This window comes from Halyomorpha halys, unplaced genomic scaffold (genome assembly GCF_000696795.3).
Source record: "Halyomorpha halys isolate HHAL.00 unplaced genomic scaffold, Hhal_1.1 Scaffold419.1, whole genome shotgun sequence".
Lineage (NCBI taxonomy): Eukaryota > Metazoa > Arthropoda > Insecta > Hemiptera > Pentatomidae > Halyomorpha > Halyomorpha halys.
In genome coordinates, this window is record NW_027114485.1 from 179,908 (window position 1) to 200,496 (window position 20,589).

General features: G+C 28.8%; 1 protein-coding gene across 1 annotated transcript in view; it reads right to left on the reverse strand.

Annotated features, from left to right (window-relative positions):
* LOC106682506 (diuretic hormone receptor) overlaps nt 1-20,589 on the reverse strand; it is a 283,519-nt gene that overhangs the window by 179,674 nt on the left and 83,256 nt on the right. The window contains exon 2 of the mRNA XM_067051687.1: nt 2,363-2,410. The gene's annotated coding sequence lies outside the window, so the exon portion shown is untranslated. The remainder of the gene's footprint in view (nt 1-2,362; nt 2,411-20,589) is intronic.

Below are 20,589 nucleotides of genomic sequence, written 5' to 3' on the forward strand. Positions count from 1 at the left end.
GAGCCCTAGTAGAGTTTTTTGTGTTAAATAGTTTTCGAGATATAACTTTTTTAAAAAGCAACATTTCATAAAAATAATGTATAGGCGTAATAAAAGATCAGTAGTTAGTGAATTAATTTTGAAAAATTTATATCTCAAAAACCATTTAACATACAGATGACTATTAGTACTCAAATCAAAGCTAGTTTAATGTGCTATAAATTAGTTTATGATGTTTATCTTCGTAATAGTAATAGTTTACATGAAATTTGCTAAAATAAATTGATTTATAGTTATGCGAACAAATTTTCATTTGCCAAATTTATATTCATATGTGAATATCATAAAAACTACTACCCCTACGAAGATAACTGTCATAAAATACTTTATAGTAAGTTAAATTTCCTTTATACTGAGTGTTGGCAGACATATGTGCGTCTTATGGATCTAGAGATATATTTTATTTCAAAAACCCAATTTTATACAAACAACTAGAAATTAACATTTTGTGAGTTTATTTTGTCAAATATCATAAAAACTACTACTCCTACAAAGATAAACATAATTAACTATTTTGTAGTAAATGTAACTAGCTTTAATTTGAGAGCTGGTAGACATCAGTACGTCCAATGGTTTCTGAAATGAAGTTTTTCATATATCAAATTTATTGTCCAAACTACTATAAATCAATTTATTTTAGCAAATATGATGAAAACTACTATTCCTACGAAGTTAAAGGTCGTAAACTTCTTTATAGTCCATTAAACTAGCTTTAATTTGAGTCTTAATAGACATCTGTACGTCTCATACTTCCTGAGATATAGATTTCTCAAAATAAATTAACTAACTACTAATCTTTCAGTGGATTTTTAAGAAGTTTTGCTTTTTAAAAAGCTATATCTCGAGAACTATTGGACGTAAATAGATCTTTTTGGGCTAATATTTCAGCAAATTTACTCTTCTTCAAATATTGCTCTCTTAAATTTTCTAGTGTTGTTGGTAGTTTTTATGATATAGAGCTCCGAATGAAAAATCATTGTTTGTTTAAGGTTTTGAAACAGCTGCCATTTTTTATTCCTCCTACCTATACTTGACAGACTCATCAGTTTTGACTAGTAATTATACATAGCTTTCATTGAAGGAAACAAAAATTGGGGTGAGATAACTGCCTTTTTTTCTTCCTGGCTCTTGTTTTCCTTCAGAAAGACATCGTCAATTTGAGGTCAATTCTTTACACATTTAGACATCATTGTAATCAGGACCTTTTCTTTTTTTAAAAAATGTCAAAAGTGTTGTATATCACTTACTGCATATTTATATGTTTAAAATTATGATAAATAACAGTTACTGCGTTTTCTATCTGATGTGAGAGTAATTCAAATGCTTTGCATTAATTTTCCTTTTCAGTTTCATCTTGACCTAAATGAATGATATACCAACATTCATTTAAGTAAAGATAAAATAGTATCAAAACGGAATTGAACTCAGTATGATTTTATAAGTGAATGAAAAAGTTTTATAATAGCTTAACAGATAAGTTTAAAAAATTGGTTAGCAAAAATTTAGTTACAATTTTTTTTTTTATTAAATAATATAATTAATACAATTTATTTACATTATTTTTTTTTATTTTGAGTGTATAGTGAGGGTAGGTAAATAAAGTTCTATGGAGGTTATCTACCAACTAGTCAGATACTGCGTTATTCTCAACTAGGGGAGGATGGAACACCTACCTTCTGGCCCATGTTCTAACGTGGCTGAGGAAATCTGTTTTATGAGTTGTGGAATGTTCTTGGTTTAGAGATATCTTCCAGTCCGTATAAAGTTATTCTCGATATTTCAATAGGAAAGGAGAAAATTCTTACGATTAAACTTGATCTGAATTTGATTTCCATACACCAGCCGTTTATCGAAAATAGCGCTAATTCATTAAGTATTACACCAAACCCCTTGTTAGGTAATAAAAATATTATTTTTTATTTATTTAATTGAGGAGCGGGATAGTGCAGTGGTAATGCACTGTGCTAGTAACTCCAATGCCAGATAATTACTAATTCTGTTACATTAGGCTTGGATCTACCGTGGGGGTTCAGAAGCCCTCCGATGATCACTCATCCTTATAAAGAGGATACCCTTAATTGGGAAAAAATGTGGCAGTCTGACTAGATAACCTGCTTGCCCAACCGTTGGTTTTGTAAAACTATTTCCTTAAAAAGTACTGAACCTCTCTGAAATGGGTTGTAACGACACAGATTTATTTATTATTTTTTTATTTTATTAATTAAGCGGTACATTGCCCAAGGAGGAGTTTTTTGCAGAACTAGGACACATATGATTTCTATTTATAATAATAATAATAAAGAGATATATTATAAAAACTTACTTTTTATGACTTCTGAACTGAATAGTTTCAGCGACTAAGGTTCCAGATCTGTAAAATAAAATTAAAAGTATTAAGAACAGCTTCTAATAACTTAACATTTATTATTTTTATAGGACTGTGGAGAAGATGGTGGAGCTGCAGTCAGAAAATAGACAAAAACTATTTATTTGCCCGACGTTTCGACCTGAATTTCAGGTCTTCATCAGGGATAGAGTCTAGTCAGAACCTCTGCCAGATCTTCTTAACGACTCGACGTGGTAAGGAATTAGAATTATGACACGGTTGATAATAGATATTCGAAAATAAGATAGTAAATTTTTATGAAATAATTATATCCAGTTTTTATGTTTATAGAGATGCTTAACTAAATAGCTATCATCCTGAGGTAGGTCATCAATATATCCATTCATAGAGTCCCTCCCGTGCGTGATAACAAAACAATTTTGGAATTTGGGTCAATGCAGACAAAATGAAAAGACAAAGGATCCCTAATGATTTCTGTTAAATTAAATATGTCCTCATTTCAATACAATGGGCTTGTAAATATGGAATGAGACATTTGTAAATATCAGCAGGGAATGTTTTAATGGCTGCAATAACTTAGCGAAGGTACCTACAGGGATCATAAAACATAATTTAATTAAGACAAGTCATGCAAGGGGGTAACTGACGTTCGGAGGAGTCTCTTTGAATTTCCTATTTCCACTTAAAGAACATTTCATGAAATATAATATTATATTCTCTTTACAATTTCAATTTATTTTTTGTTGCCGATTTGGCCAGAACCAGATACCAATCCTTCCATAATAAACTTCTCAACCACCCAAACCAACTCGTTTCTAATCTGGCTTCTCCTTCACTACCTAATAATCCTCCTAGACGTCTGAAAAGAAGATGGCCTCGAGATCTTCTCCTTTAGAAATTTTGTTGGAGTTCTATCAATGGGTAGATTCTCCACATGTTTTTATCATGTCATAATATCACTTACAGCAAATTTACTTGGTGTGTATATATGTATACAGTTGTAAATATCAATAAATAAATTATTAAAAAAAAATTATTTTTGGATATTGATTTATTGATAATTAAGTAAAAATAATTTATTCTTTAATCTAATATTGCTTCTTTAAAAAAACGAAAGATGTTAACTGAAAGTGGCTCACCGCAATTCACGGACATACCTAATAGTAATTAATATGTATATGCCTAAGTATACACTAGTGGTCAATACAGTAAAGAACTAAACTCTCTAGCTGGCAGTAGCGTAAAGAAAAACAGAAAAAGAGACTAAGGGCATGAGAGAGCCATTTTTTTGCTCTGGGCAAATCTTTTTTTTTCCATTCTTCAATGAAAGTCATCATGTATGAGTAGAACATTTATGGAGTATCTCCCCGGCATTAGACAAGATGACTGCGAAGGAGGAGAAGAAATTTTGGGAGTAAGTTCACCTCTTTCAATATATTTTACTTCTTCATCATCATCATGACCATCAACAGATCCAATTTCAATAGATCCTAAATCGACATTTATTAACCCTTTCTAACTAAAAAATGTTTTCATTCGGCCATCCCCTAAAATCATGTGCAAATTAATTTTTCAACTATGAGATACGAACTCAAATTTACAAAGGGGCTATTCCTTTCATTAAAGAGAATGTTATATTCTCTTCATGATGTCGATTTATTTTCGAATATTGATTTATTAACGAAAAACAAATCAATAGTTTAATCTAATATATTATTTTAACCTCAGTCCAGCTTTTCTTTGAGATTGTTTGTAAATACTGAAAGTGATACCATTTGATATTACTCGATCATTATCTGTATTTCAGTGGAATATCGTTATTTAGTTTTCAACATTTTATTATTTTCCATTTAAAAAAATTGGTTATAAGTAAAGAAGATTTACATTGACATTATATTGTACTGTATCAGTTGTGCTGTAACTTGAAATACCGATGTAACTAGTAGTGTTGCATTCAGATTTATCAATATTTTTCTCTAGCCAGAAATTTTCAGGATCTTGAAAGTACAAAAGTTTGATATAGGTCCGTCAGTATTCTCCCTATCGACATGATTCGAATATGCTGTCTGAATAACTGTTCGCCTTGAGGGAAAAGAGCCATAAACCTATAATTCTGAAATACTCAAAAATTTTAAAAAGCATTACAAAGAATTCTAAAATAGAAGTTATTATACCAATCGAGCCCGAACCAGATATCACTCCTTCCAGTATAAACTCCCTAACCACTCAAACCCCCTAGTTTCTAACCTTGCATCCTCTTCCATTCCGGACAATTCTCCGAGGCGCCTGAAAAGAAGATGGCCACGAGACCAGCTAATGTAAAATGTCATTAGAGTGCTACCAATGGGTAGTTTCTCTACACGCCTGTAACACTCCAATTTAACTTAGATCAAATTTACTAAATGTATTATAATGTACAGTTGTAAATAGCAATAAATTAATATTAAAAAAAAATAGAAGTTTCTATTATATTATTTTAACAGTCAATAATAGATAGCATCAGCAAATAATCTAAAAAGTTACTACATTTACATTTCTGGGCACCCAAGAATGATAAGGCACTTTGCTAGATTTTCATCGAAACATTTTCATAACATTACTTAATTTACAACTTTTAAGGTTCACTGACCCTATTTTTTTTTAAATAAAAAAAATAACACTCTGTTGGCGTCCTTACTACCAAGGATCTCTTGATCCCTATAATTACTGAATACTACTAAAATGTTCCGAAAAAATATCTTTCAACTGGTTTTGGAGACAATGGTGTAATATCATTTTCCTTTAATCTTAATTACCACATTACTTAAATTTCCAAAGTTTTCAAACGTATTACTTCTTGTTTCTGTTTTACAGAAATACAGTTAAGAAATATGACGATAAAAATAATAGAGGAGTACACTTTTTTAAAATTTTATTTTGTCCTTCATTTAGGACCTGACAGCTGGAGGTGGAATCGAACCTTCTAAACCAACCACTCTGGCTACAACGTTCTATAAAAAAATAAAATAATTTTCACAAAATATTGACATCCCAGAGAGACTATCCTTCACGATAATAAGATGCGAAGGATGTTAAAAAAAAAAAACTTAAATTCTAATAGTTTTGAAAACCTATTGAGAAATATTTAATAATATTATTTTTTTAAAAAATCATATATTCTTAATTAATAATAAAATAGATAAAATTACTGTTGAATTGATATGAATCTAATAGTAGATAAGGAAGCACGTACGGCAAGGTTATACAACATGAAATCCATTGAAAGTGGGAGGGTTGTTAGTTTTAATTATAAACCTATTAACTGGACATTCGGGTTGCTTCGAAGATATAAAATGTATTTAATGTTGATCTTGAAGTTGGATGTCTTTTCTCAATGATAAGCTAATAACTTTTCAAGATAAATAGATAATTCTTAAGAAAAAAACAATATATTAGTTCTAAAAAGAGTCCACTGTTTCTTGAAATAACAGAGTGGAAAAATGGTTTTCTCCCGCAACAATATGGCCGGTGTTTTTACAGCGACCCAAGGTCCAATACTGGAGTCAGAATTTGAAAAAATAAAGACAAGGATGGGAAAGAAAACTATCTTCAATAAATGGCAATATACGTTGGTTAAATCAGTGACTCCTTAGACAAATTTCCATTATTGTTCGATAAAAGAATAATTATGGAAAAGGTAGGATTTGTTATATCGCCACTGTAACTAGATAATAGAAATATTTACTTTAACACATTTAGATTTGGGGAAAAACAAAAACGGAAGAACTGAAAGTACAGCTAACTAAATGATTAATGTTGTCTTAGATACAGTGTTCATATATTAATTATTCATAAATAAATTAACTTTGTATCTATGGGAATTTTAGTTATAAAGTTTCCTATGGTTTTGGTTGAACTAATTTAAGCTCTAATTACGTCTAACCATAATAGTTCGGGAGGAAATGTTAGTAATTAAGGTGGGTGTACTGTACCAAACATATAGTTCAAAGCCACTAGTCACACCTTCGTATCTTAAGCCGTTGTTGAAATGTGATTTTTTAAAGGGTTTTTAAATCATAAATCTTTTCCCCATATTAATCCAAGTTTCTTTACTGTAACTGAGTATTTATAAACCATTTTCGAAACTACTCGATTAAAGCAATGAGCTAGGAAATAGCTGCTATTTTCTAATTACATGTATTATTATTATTTAGGAATTTTCCTTGTTCCCAAATTTTATCGGAAGTAGTACCTATCAGTAGTAAGTAGTAACTCATCCTGGGTTAAGGATGAGGTTAGAAAAGTTTAATCTTTAATATTGATAATTTTTTTTATTATAGTACCAAGAAACACAGCTTTCTGCATTAGTTCTAGAATATTTAATAACAGATCCACGTTTTTAATCCTTAATCCCAAAATCATCTTTAGATTTAAACTCTTGAGATTTGGGGCTCCACTAAACCATCAAATTCCTCCCGAATCTAATCCTTACAGTCCAAAATCCTTCGTAAAATCCTTAATATTCCTTACTTTGTCACAAATCAAGTCATCCATCCGGACCTCAATGTTCCATATGTTCACGATTTGGCCAGAACCAGATACTATTCCTTCCATGATAAATTTCTCAACCACCCAAATCCACTTGTTTCTAACCTGGCTTCTCCTTCATTACCTAATAATCCTCCTACGTGCCTGAAAAGAAGATGGCCTCGAGATCTTCTCTTCTAGAAATGTTATTGGAGTTCTATCAGTGGGTAGATTCTCCACATGTTTGTATCATGTCACTATGTCACCTACAGCAAATTTACTTGTTTTATATATTTGTATAAAGTTGTAAATAACAATAAACGAAGGTCGTCATCTGATAGTACTCCTATTTCTATTAAGTTTGCTTATTTTTATTCCTTCGATATTAACATAGTTCCTAAGATTTCCACTTTTCTGGAAAAGTACTAGATTCACTGTAAACGCTAGATTTTTTTCATTTTGAAGGCTCAGTGCGGTGTAGTCACTGCCCAATGCCACAATAGTTTAAATGACTCTCGTTAATAAGTTGGCTTGAAAGTAATTCCGAAGATATTCAATTTATTTTTGTACTAAACGGTTGCCTAATCACAGGAAATCTATTTTAGATCTCGAAAATGACGACAAATATTGAGGAATCTTTAGTACTGTTGATAAAGTTTGAAAAAAAAATCTGATTTTCTAGGAAAACCTTTAAAAAAATCATATCTCTATAAAGGTTGTATGAGTGATGGAATGCGTGAACTCCAAATAAAATATTATATGACAGAAGGATTTTAGTCATAAACAAAGTGGGAGTTAGGTAACTTACTCTACCATTAGTGTCAACAGATTTGGCCATTTTTAAATAATAAATATTTGTATACATAATAAATACGAATTTAAAATTTATAAAAATTCTGGTAAACAAAAATATGCGAAGAAACCACTAAAGAGTCGTTCTGATGTCCCATTCCGTTGATGATGTGATACCCACGCAGTAACGGTGTGACATTTGAATACATGTAACATATTTCCTAAAAATATGTTATTCACATTTATATTGTTTAAAATTTTACAAATTGCTCTTTGGTTTTGTTTTTCGTTTGTTTTATGACAAATTTATATCTATTAAAATGTATTACAACCTCCTCTCCACCTATGGTTTTTTCCTCATTTATTCAAAGAATCAAGGCTAAAAATAATATTCATAATACTAATCTCCATTATTTTATTTTATTTCATATATTAAATCAGTTTATACACTATTGTTTGGTAACGCCAGTTTATTTGGTCCTCTATGAAGCCATTTTACACGTCCCTAAAGTATTTTTTTTGGCACTGATCCAAGATATATAATGTCATTTATTAAATAATAATTTACGAAATCCCATATACGCAAATAGGCCTAATATTAGTAATCATAATGGAACTTTTATAACATTGGAAATATAGAGTGTTTGACAAGTGCTGAAGTATTAGGAAATGATGAGCAGTTTCACGTTTTAGTTCTATTAGATTCCAAGTGGTCATAAGTACCAAAGAATTCTTTTAACAGAATGTCGTAGATTTATTTATTAATACTTCAACTTTAATTAATTTTAATAAAATACTGTTTATTGATTGATATTGGTTATTACTATTTAATAAAGTGTTAAAAGAATAAGTGTACACAGATAATGTGTTATATGCGGTCTTTAAATCAATTGAAGGAAACCAAGCCACACGTTATGACATTAGCAATGAAATAAGGTAAGTAAAGACTAGAATGGATAGAAAAAGAAGAAAAATAATAATTAAAAAATAAACTAAAATAATTAAAAACTATAATGGAAAGTAAAAAGGAGAAAAATGATTGAAAAATTAAAATAACCTAATTAAAACTAGAACGGATAATAAAAACAAGGAAAATAATTGAAAAATAAAATAAGTTAATTTAAAACTAGAATAGACAATAAAAAGAAGAAGAAAATTAACAATTGAAAAAAAATTTAAGAAATAAAATAAGGTAAGTAAAAACTAGAAAGAATAATAAAAAGAGGAAAAACAAAAATCGAAAAAAATAAAAATAAAAACTAGAGTGAATAATTTTTTTTTTTAATATCTTCATTGAAATTTACAACTGTGTATTATAATACATTCAGTAAATTTGGTCTTAGTTAAAATGGAGTGTTACAGGCGTCTAGAGATTAACCATTGATTGCATTCTAATGACATTTTACATTAGCAAGTCTCGTGGCTATCTTCTTTTCAGGCGCCTCGGAGGATTGTCAGGAATGGAAGAGGATTCAAGGTTGGAAACTAGCAGGTTTGAGTTTATAATGGAAGGAGTGATATCTGGTTCGGACTAGATCGATTACCTAGGGAACACATTAAGGTTATACATTCTCTATGTATGTTTTTTAAATGAATAATAAAAAGAAGAAAAACAACAATCGAAAAAATAAAATGTCTAGAATGAATAACTAAAAACTAGAATGAATAATAAAAAGAATAAAAATAACAATGGTATTTAATAAATCTTAAACTAGCATAAAGGGTATACATATAACAGTTTTTTTTTGTTGTGACATAAGAGAACATTATATAAACGTAAATTACTACTAGTTAGGATAAATTGCTAAGGGAAAAAGGAAAATCGTTTCCCACACACTATAACAAGAATATTGTGTCGGAATTGAGCAATTCTAAAAAAAAAAAAAAAAAAATTAAGAATTGAGCTAAACAAGCACTAAAGTAATATTTAAAAAAAAAAAGTGTAAAAAGAAAAACCATGAGTTGAAAGAAAAAACAAAATATGTACCAAATGAAATAATCATTTCAGGACAATATAATGATGATTTAAAATTCTGAACGCCTGTTCCATCACCTAGGAGTTATTTACATCTAACTAGCTCATGAATATTATTCTTAAACATAAAGTCTATAGTGTTGCTATGGTAAAATAATAAGGAACTGAACTAATATTATAACTTTAAGTCGGTACATTACTTAAATTATTTCTAACACTATTTCAACCTTTACTTAATTTAAAATTAAAATAAACTTCCTCATACGTACATATAGATGATATAGAAATTATGATGAAGATAATAGACATGTTGATTCGAAAAGTTGGGAAAATTCCTTTGCTGACGGTAAGGAACTGTTTTCGGTTATCTGTAGGGAGGGAAGATTTATTACAGGACAGCACGGAATACACACCACCAAATGCTATATCGGCTACCAGTTAAATCATCCGTTTCAGTAACGATTTAGAGCTGCTTCTTCAGAAAGTAGTAGTTAATTTAATCTGATCCCGTAAAATAAATCGTCCAAAATGCGGTAATAACATATTAGGTCAATTTATTAGATAATAAACAATTCATTTTAAAATTTATTCCATTTCATTAAAAATTAAGTTTGGGCATCCTTAAAGGCATCCCTCAAGCATTATTTACTTTCACTTATCTAATGTTCGATTTCAATTTTGTGACATAAATTCATTTTTTGTATATGTCTGTGAACAGCGTAGCTCAAAAACAAAAAGTTGTATGAAACTGAAATTAGATATTCAAGGCTGATATATAATGATGTTGTAGTAACGTTTTTAATAAAATCAACGGTCCGAAAGTTTCACTTTATCTAATACATTTTTTTTTAATACTGATTAAAAGATTTAGATTAAACTCGGTATATCGATGTATAATCAAGTGGTCTTTAAATTAACTAAGTTTTTTAATTGAAATTGTATTTCAGAGCTTAAATCCCGAATTAAAAAAAAAAAAAAAAACTTCCTCTTAATTACCTTTAATTTTATTTATTTGTAGTCATCAACCGTTTCTTATTCTTTGTATTAAAATAAAACGAATTATGAGAGAATTTTACAATAAATTAAATGAGAAAAATATTTTCACGCACCTACCTTAAACAGACTGGGACATCAGAAATAGGTGAAGGCACCCGATTTGTTCGGACCTGATTCTAAAGTACACAAAAGACTTTTTATCTTTTGTTGTATTCAGGGCAGAAATATAGTTGATAATCATTTTTCACCACTAAGAAAACTCATAATAAGAATTTTCATTCATATTTCGATCACAATTTTCAATTTTGTGAATTTGAAAAACTTTTTATTTATTGATAGATATTACAATCTGCCACACAGTTGTGGGCAATAGAAATAGAATAAGAATAAGAATGATCATTTTCATAATAAAATTACAAATAAGTAAATGAATGAAAAAAAAATCTCTTTTAAAATATATTCAAACAAAAAGATAAACAAAATGAACATAATCAAACTATGTGTATGAAAAAAATAACATAATGATACAATATTTACACAATCGACCTGAGGATCCCTGAGCCCACTCTAATCCCCACGTGGGAGGGCTACAGCAGAACTCAAAAGATCCCTGCACATCACTCTCGCCGCAACACTTGTGAGTCAGTGGAGGCTGAGCAAGTGCACTAAAGTCGCAAACACTCAACTTGAGTGGAGAATCTGACCATTGCCATAACTTCAAAACTTGAAAAACTAAATATATTTTATTGACAATGGTAATAAACAATGAACACAACTTTGTTTTTCCATGATAGTTATTACAACAGTCAGAATTTACTGTCATTAATCAGCATGAAATATAGTACGAGGGTTATCGTACTGAATAATATATAATTGCTGTTTTGAAATAATTATTAATTTCATCTCAATGTGGTAGATTTTTATTATTTAATTGCGTTTGATTCTACACAAAATATTTTTAAAAAATATAAAATATGAACAATAACATGCTTTTGGTTATTGTTTTCCCAATCTTATAATTTTGTTAGGGTAAATTTATTTTTACACATTCCCAGAGTTTTAGATCGCTCAGGATGATGCTCTGAAATTGTTTTTATAATGACAGTAGGAGTAAAAACTACGGTTGATTTATCTCTTTATTGGTCCGACCAGATAACATCTATCAGTCGGTGCCAAAGTAACATACATAAATTGTTATATAAATATAAATTAGTTACACTTTTGAATATTAGAGCGCTGTCTGGGCTACTATGATTTATAAGCTAGAACATTACAATATGAATTAATTTCTAGCAATAAATCTAATAATTCAATTTAAAAAATACCACAAAAATGATAGAACTTATAAAGTGAATAATAATGAAACGAATTTTAAATTAATAATTTAGAGTGCTACCAATGGGTAGTTTCTCTATACGCCTGTAACACTCCAATTTAACTTAGATCAGATTTACTAAATGTATTATAATGTACAGTTGTAAATATCAATAAATAAATATTTAAAAAAATTAATAATAGTGAGCTAATGAATTTATAATAACTATGATGTGAACTTAATTGAAATAAGAAAATAATATAAAATATAAAAAACAAAATAATATATAATAAATTTAATATTATACAGCATAAAATAATACATACAAATATGTAACACGATATCTGATATAAATAATACAAAAAATATAGGAGAATTAAATTTAAAGAGCAACTAAAGATTACAATAAAACAAAATGATCTAAGTATATCCAAATAAATAATATATACAGTGATTATTTTAAACAAATCCTTAATAATGATCAAAGTTTTAAAATTATATTTGTCATGATTTTTAATTATATAAATATTATTTTATATTTACAATTATGTTTTCATTTCTATAATTTAATATTGACTTGATAGTGGAAGAAAAAAATATATTTTAATCCACATTAATATCCAATAGTTCTCTGTCTTGAAATATAGCACGCCAGGGGATTTAAAGTTATTGAAAATATAACGTATATGAGATAGTGATTTGCGAGATCAGATATTAGGAATTAACCATATGTTCACTGCTTACTTGATTCGTAATACTTAAATAATTAGATTGATGTATATATTTACTCGGTTAAACAGTAATATGATATATAATTATTTTCCATTAAATTGTAAAACAAAGGCTTATATTTCCAAAATAATAAAATTATACAGTTGAAGATTGCGTATATAAGACGGGCCGAAGCCTACGAAATTGAACAATAAAAGTTAATCCAGTTAAAAACTAATTCCAGAAATACAATTCTTGCAGATTGCGGGATACACAAAACAAGTTTTAAAAAAACACCCAGGAATCTGAGAGTAAAAGTTTTTTATTCTGATTAAATCTGAACGGTAAAATTTCCTAGCTAGTTTTTTTTTTCTTATATACCAACCCCAGGACCGTTGGTACACTCACAGAACTAGGTCCGTCCAGACTATACTCCTGAACTCTAGCCCTGATATCAGACTTTTCTATGACAAAGGGAAAAATGATCCTGTAGTAACTTCAGAACTAGGACTACTGTAATAAGAAGCCAGGAGACTAAAAAAAGAAAGCTAAAAGGTTTGGAAAGATACCTAGCAAAGGAAGGCTTTATAAGGGTGAATCCAACTGAGCTCTAAGGGCAGACCTTTATGAATGCTTTAAGGCTATAAGGCCATTCCAGGCCAATAATAGTATTCACTCATCACTCCCTTCACAAATCTTCTTTTCTCGGTAGACCTTTCACGGATCTCTCCTTATTTAGTGGGCTTCAAAAGGTAACGGATTAATATATCTTTTGAATATTCTAAGTATATATTTTTTTTATAATATTAGTTTATTATAATTTCATTGGTTAATGGTTCGCTAAGTTGTATTTTCACAGTGGTTGCTAATTTTTAAATGTAATGTTTTTCACTCCGTTAGTAATTAAATAGAAAAATAGATTGATAAATCAGACTAACAAAAAAAAAATAGATCAAAAATAACTGAAATTAGATATAAAAACAAGTGAAATAGATCAGGGTTGCAGTGAAGAAGAAAAAGTAGTTTTGAAATATTTATTGATTGCCAAAGTTTCGACCCACGATGTAGGTCTTCATTATGGTTGTTGTGATGAGTGGAGATGTAAACAAACAATTTTCATTGTATACAACTCCATCCATCACAACAGCCCAGACCAAGGCCAACATAGTAGGTCTCAACGTCAATAAACAGTTAGAATCTATTTTTTTTTTTTTTTTTTTTTTTTTTTTTTTTTTTTTTTTTTTTTTTTTACCGCAGTCCTGACTATCTCCTTTAAATTCACATACTGTCAATAATTTATGTATATTATGATAAAATAATTTTATTCCATGATAAAAGTCTCCTGAGAATAATTACACTCAAGGTTCAAACTTTATGATTAATGGCATCACTACACATTAACTCTGAACCAGTTAGGGATACCAACAAATGTTCCAATGACGTTGAGATACGATGAATCCGTTATAGAAAGAGTCATTAAATTCATCCATCAGACTAACTTAATAGCCAGCCTTTAATTATTATAATTATCTATTTATCTTGCCTTATTTTTAAAATTACAACAGTTGCTTATCTGCTTTTCATCACCCTTTCCACTATCGTTACGATTATTAAACAAATTATAATTGCCTAGCTAGATAATATTTCATATCTCACGGAAATGAGTCCCACTGGTGCGGATCAGTACACCATACCAAAACTATGACTGTGAAACAACAAGGCCTTCTGGGTATGTACATGAGTGGGGTGTTGGCGTTGATGACCGATGTGTTTTACGCCTTAATTTCTTAATAAACAAACAAACAAACAAGGCCTTGATGACCAGGCTGTTAAACGCCCTTTCAAAACTAACAACCAACAAACTTTATGATTAATCATCTGGAACATATTTTCAAAATTGAAGTATTTAAGTTGAAATTACAATTTATAGTGATGATTAATGTTTATTGTTATGAGTGACACGGAAGTAGGAGAAGTGTTGTTCAAAGGAAAGGTTACCCATCCTGTGAGATGGAGAGAGAATTTCAGAAGGATGTAGCACGAATAACGAGAGGTTTTCTTCTATGAGAAAGTATGTATAAATTAATCGGTCGGGATCTTGTTTTCAATTAATGGATAAATAAACGCCGAGTGAGAAGTTCAAGGAGATAGATCGGATTTTTTAAGATCAGTTCTTATTTGTTGTTGAAACATACTTCTAAAACGTTTAAAGAAATCTCTGTTCTAACCTACTATAACGTTTTTTTTTAACGATTTTTATATTTATATTTAGGTATCAATAACCCTACGGTTTTGAAACCCGAAACCTTTTCGAGATATACAGTCATTTAAAATGGCATCATATTCACATACATCATATCCTTATCCGCCTTTGAATCCATTATGATGAAAAATGGAACGGAATATCCCTAAAGCTCTGGGCGGGAGTTAAAACTTTTTATCAAGAGGAAAATAAAAATGGAACAAACTTTTCCAAAAAGTGCTCTCCAGTTTAATAAAAAGAAAAGATATATTAAAAAAGAAGTTTTTGAAGGTTTTTTTTTCTTGTTTTCTCTGAGATCCAGCTCTCACTAGTTTATTCCTATTAGAATAATTAGACTTATTTAGAAGAAATAATTTATTCGAAACTCTGAAGATGTGGTACGAAACATAAACATCTGAGGAATTACAAAATAAAAAAAAAAAAGGAATAAACTCAATATATTCAAATTTTATTAATAAAGTACTTTCCAGAAAACTGAAAAAAAATATCATCGTTGCAGAGCAGTACAAGCAAAATATGACAATAAATATTAATTTAAAAAATGAGGTGTTTTAACATTAAAAATAAGAAAGTACGAAATGGTGTAAAATGGGTACAGATTAATTTTACAAAATAAACGTACAAGGATGTAATGAAGTCTTGTAAAATAACTATAGAGGAAAAGATTCCGGTTAAGTTGTCAAAAACAATAACTAGTTATATGAAATCGTAATTTTCCTTCATAAGTCAATTTAAAAAGAGGTTTTTCATCAAATTATGTAATAAATAAACTGAAAAAAATATTATTTAAAAATTAAAAATATTAAAGCTAAAGTATAAAATTTGGGAGCGGGATAGCTCAGTAGTAAGGCACTGTGCTACAAACTCTAAGTACGAAGCCGTTTGTAGCAGATAATTATTTTCAGTTTCATTATAGCCATTGGTCAGCCCAGTGTGTTTAAGATCCCTCCAGGGTCCACTCAGCCTGATAAAATGGATACCCTACCCTTAACTGGGTAAAAATGTGGCAGTACTGTGTGGTTCTGATTATCACCCACTTGCACAATCGTTTGTCTAGTGACAGTCTATTTATTAAAATTATGTTTTTGTTATTCAAAAATAAGATTTCTTCTTGCCTACATTCTACTAAATCTGAAACTATATATCGTTCGCGTGTAAAACTAATTACAGTATGATGATTTTACTGGTACATTTTCATTATAATGAATAATTACTATTTTATACAGCCATCTTCATATTTACTAAAAAAAACGAAACTTAAACAATGTAGAATTAAAAAAAGTTGTTACTTTTATAATTTAAAAAAATAATATAGCCTAGTCTGGATTTTACAAATACGCATATATTACATGGATGAGAATTTTGTTAAAATGAATTATTATTTATTAAGGTGCATTAATATGGGCTCATGGTCCCGAAACGTTGTAAAAATAGAAAAGAAAAATATACAATAACTTATTTTCATCATTGGAAGTTTTTAACTTCAAATATTTATAGAAATTAATATAGCCTAGGTTTCAAATTAATATCTAATTTAATTTCCAAAATAAAACCGCAGAATCATCAGAAGTTTTCAGCTTGAACTGAATAAAATTAAGTAATTTCGATATATAATAAGAAAATATTAATTTCAAACACAGTCCTATAATTTTAACATAAACTTTACAAATTCAATATTTCAATATATAGTTGACAGTATAACTGTAAATATAAGAAGATGATTAGGGTTGCGGTAAAAAAAGAACAAATAGTTTTTAGCTATTTAGTCTCCGACGTTTCACCCCACTTTGCAGGGTTCAATCAGGGCTAAAAAGATACAAAAAACAACTAAGAACATTACAACAATAAGATAAATTAAGGTAGGGTGGATACATATTATGTAAAAATTAAGTTATAAGAAAATTACATATAAATAAAAGGAAGAAAAACATAAAATAGTATTAATATAAAATAAACTTGAATAAACAATGATAAGAATAAAAAATTATAACAATCGTAAGGATAAAAATTACGTAAAATGTACAGTTGAAAAAGTACAGGAGACGTATATAAAACAAAAAAAAACAATATAATATAATACATATTTTTTCTAATTCGAACTTACTGAATTAAGCTTTCGGAACGGATAAAAAAAACATCGCATTTCTTTTGCATCCAATCCTCAAAATCCAAAATCCTTAATGATCCTTTCTTTGAAACAAGTCAATTACCTATAAGGATCTCAATCTTTCATATCATGCCGATTTCAATCAGATATCAATTCTTCCATGATAAACACTCTAACCACACAAATCCATTAGTTTCCAACCTTGTTTACTCTTCTGTACCTGATAATTAGAGACTGGGTGTTCGTGCAACTGCATCTTTTGTTATCTTGTTTCAAATTCCATCAAACCTCGACAGATATTTCAATAATCAAAATGACGTTCAAATAACAATAATTCTATTTTGCTCAATATTGCACTTTTAAGGAGTTGTTTACACAAATTGTCATGTATTGACTTTTTGGCACAAAATCGAGTGGTTTCTTTTTTTTTTCTGGATTTCAACTTTTGATGCATATAATTTAATGTTTAAACTAAATTTCTTATATTTATACATATAGGTGTATGCTTGCCAATATTTGTTTATTTTATTACATGTTTCTTTCTTTAACTCATAGTTAAATATTGACAAATTTGAGGTAAAGCAATGCACTGATTAACATATGTTGAATGAAATAAAAAGGAACGATTGAATCTCAGACTTCACAATAGGGATATAAAATCACCATCTTCAGTTATAAAATCATTCTTTAGGCATGATTTCAGCATCATTTTTTAGGCACAGCATATTCAGTGTGAATGTGAAGCCTTTTCCTTCCGAAAACTAATATTTGGGACAGGATAGAGTAGAACCTGAGGACATTACTAAAACAAACCCAAAGGAATTAATGAGCTTCATAAGAAGCATAGGATTCATATGGGATATCTTGTGGAAAGAGGAGTAACTCACAAAAGATCCAACTGAATCAAAGTGAAGAAGAGATTCCCGACCCTCAGTGTAATAATAATAATAATATAAAATCATTCACCTAATACAATTAGCTTTCTCATAACTATTCAATTATGGACATAATTTCGGATTTTTAAACAGTAATTATGTTATTTATGTATGTTAGCAAAAATGTAGAGAGTATTTAGCGGGTTTAATTTCATTCAAACATTGTTAGATAAGTTTTCCACTTACTAATATTATAAATTAAATAATATAGTTAATTATAAAAATAAATGTTTGACAGTATTTTTCTGAATATGAAGCAGATGGACGAGGATGCGGTCTGAACAAAAAATAATTAAATATTTATTTGCCAACGTTTCGTCCCACTTTTTAGTCTTTCGTCAAGGCTAAAAAATTTACAAAAAAACAAAAATATGAAGCTAATTTAAGAAAATGAAATACAAAGAAGTAAACTAAAGTAGAGTGAAAAATTATATGAAAATGAACATAAAGAAATAAAAATAAGATGTAAAATAATAAATATATAAACAAGAAATAACATGGACTACTAGAATATAAACAGAAGACATAAGCATAGAAAAGTCCGGCAATACGGATGGAGATGGGTCGGAAGATTTAAGAAAAAAAAACTTGTACACAATGGTATTCGTCTCTTAGGGAAAACTAATGAAATTAGGTGAGGATAAATCAAGGCCAATAAAGAATAAATAAAAATAAATAAATAAATAACAGATCAGACCATCCATCTGTCATGTTTTAAAGACGGCTAACATGGTTTTAAAGATGGCAACACAAAAGTGGATGTGGGATACACATCCAGGGGTGGCGGTTAAAAACGGTTTCATAAAAGTGAAATTCAAGAAAAAGATATTAAAATATAAAAATTATAGAAAATTATGACAATAACATCTATAATAATATAGGAAACATAAATAGAAATTAAATGATTGAATACGTAGTTTTAACCATATTTGTTTCTTTTTGACCCCACCATCGACCATCTCCTTCATAATATAGGTAATTATTGCAAGATTTGGGTGTTTTGTACAAATTTTCCGATTTTTACTTAATGATTTTGCACAGTTTGGGTTTTTTACTGCCCATTCAATACTGATGATCCTCCTGAGTGGCTGAAAATAACACTTTTTACTTTAGAAATGTTATTGAAATCTTATCCATGGTTAGAGTCTTCACAAGATCGTATCATGCTATGCCATATATTTACTTGTTATTTATTTATTAAATATAGTTGTAAATTAAAATGAATAAATAATAAAAGACATGTGATGTATGTGGTGATCACAAGCTCTTAAATTAAAGTGGATGTGAGTTTGTGTTTAGAGACAGCTATGCGTGGGAGGTTTTCTTAAAAGAAATATTTTATTTTGATCTGTTTTTAGTCGATAACTCTTCTTGTGTTTATTGAAGTAAATTCCTCAGTAAGATAGACCATTCTTCCATATAATTCTTAGCGTGTGATTAGCAACTAAGATTAAGGAGTTTATAGCTTATAAATACCATGGCATGTGCAGAAGTGTTCTTCTTCCGTATATTATTTTTTTTAAAAAAAATAAGATGGATACAGCAGCCTCCCCAGCATCAGTTCGGTAGAGCCTTCCAAACCTCATCCATCAGCTTCCATCTTGTGAATGTCCCGGGGTAAGAACAGGGATAATTTTTTTTTATTTATTGATTACATACATTTAAAAACATTATATATGAATATTTAATATTTTAAAAATTTCATTAATGAAAAATACATTTTTATTGCTGTCATTTTCGAAATTTCCTATACAGAAATTATAATAAACCTTTTAATCCACACATAAATACATATTGTAGATAATACACAACGATATTGCAGATACCAAGACCTTATGTCTAAATCTAAATTAGTATTAGCTTCTATGTCTATTAATTATTTAATTATAAATTTTTGTTAATACATAATATAATATCTTTCCAATTTGTGTCTATCTGATTGATAACGATTTCTATATTTTTTTTATATAAATGGAATCTATTTTTTTTATTTATTGTATTTTTTATATTTTACATTATCGAAATCAAATTTGTAGTTATAACACTACGATTTAACAAAGCTGCGGTTTTTATATATTTTTGGAAATGATGTGTTGTTGATTCTATTTTTTAGAATTTGTTACTTTTTCTCTATGCCAGAATTGGGAAGCTAAATTAGCTGTAGTTGTTTAGGAAACTAAACCAAATGCTCAGTTGTTATCTGAAATAAACTAATCTAAATTAGTTATTGTTTGAAATAAACACCTACTTTTTTTAGTTATGAAGCATTAGCTAATGATTAATTAGTTTTATCTTTAGTTTCATCTAAAAACTAAAAAAAAAATATTGAAATAAAAAAGTCCAGGTACAGAATTCATTTTAACTTTTATTATATCTTATTGAATGACAATTTATATATTTTCACATATCAATTGATTCCTTTTAACTGAAATATAAGGGTTCCTTTATATGTTTTCAGAGGTGCAGAAAACGAAAATAGAATCGATTTTATGATCGCCCACTTGCCTATCGATTTATTTTAACTTTTACGGTTTCTAAAATATTAGGGCCCCCTTATTTGTTTTCAGAGGTTCTGAGAACAAAAATAGAATCGATTTTCTAAT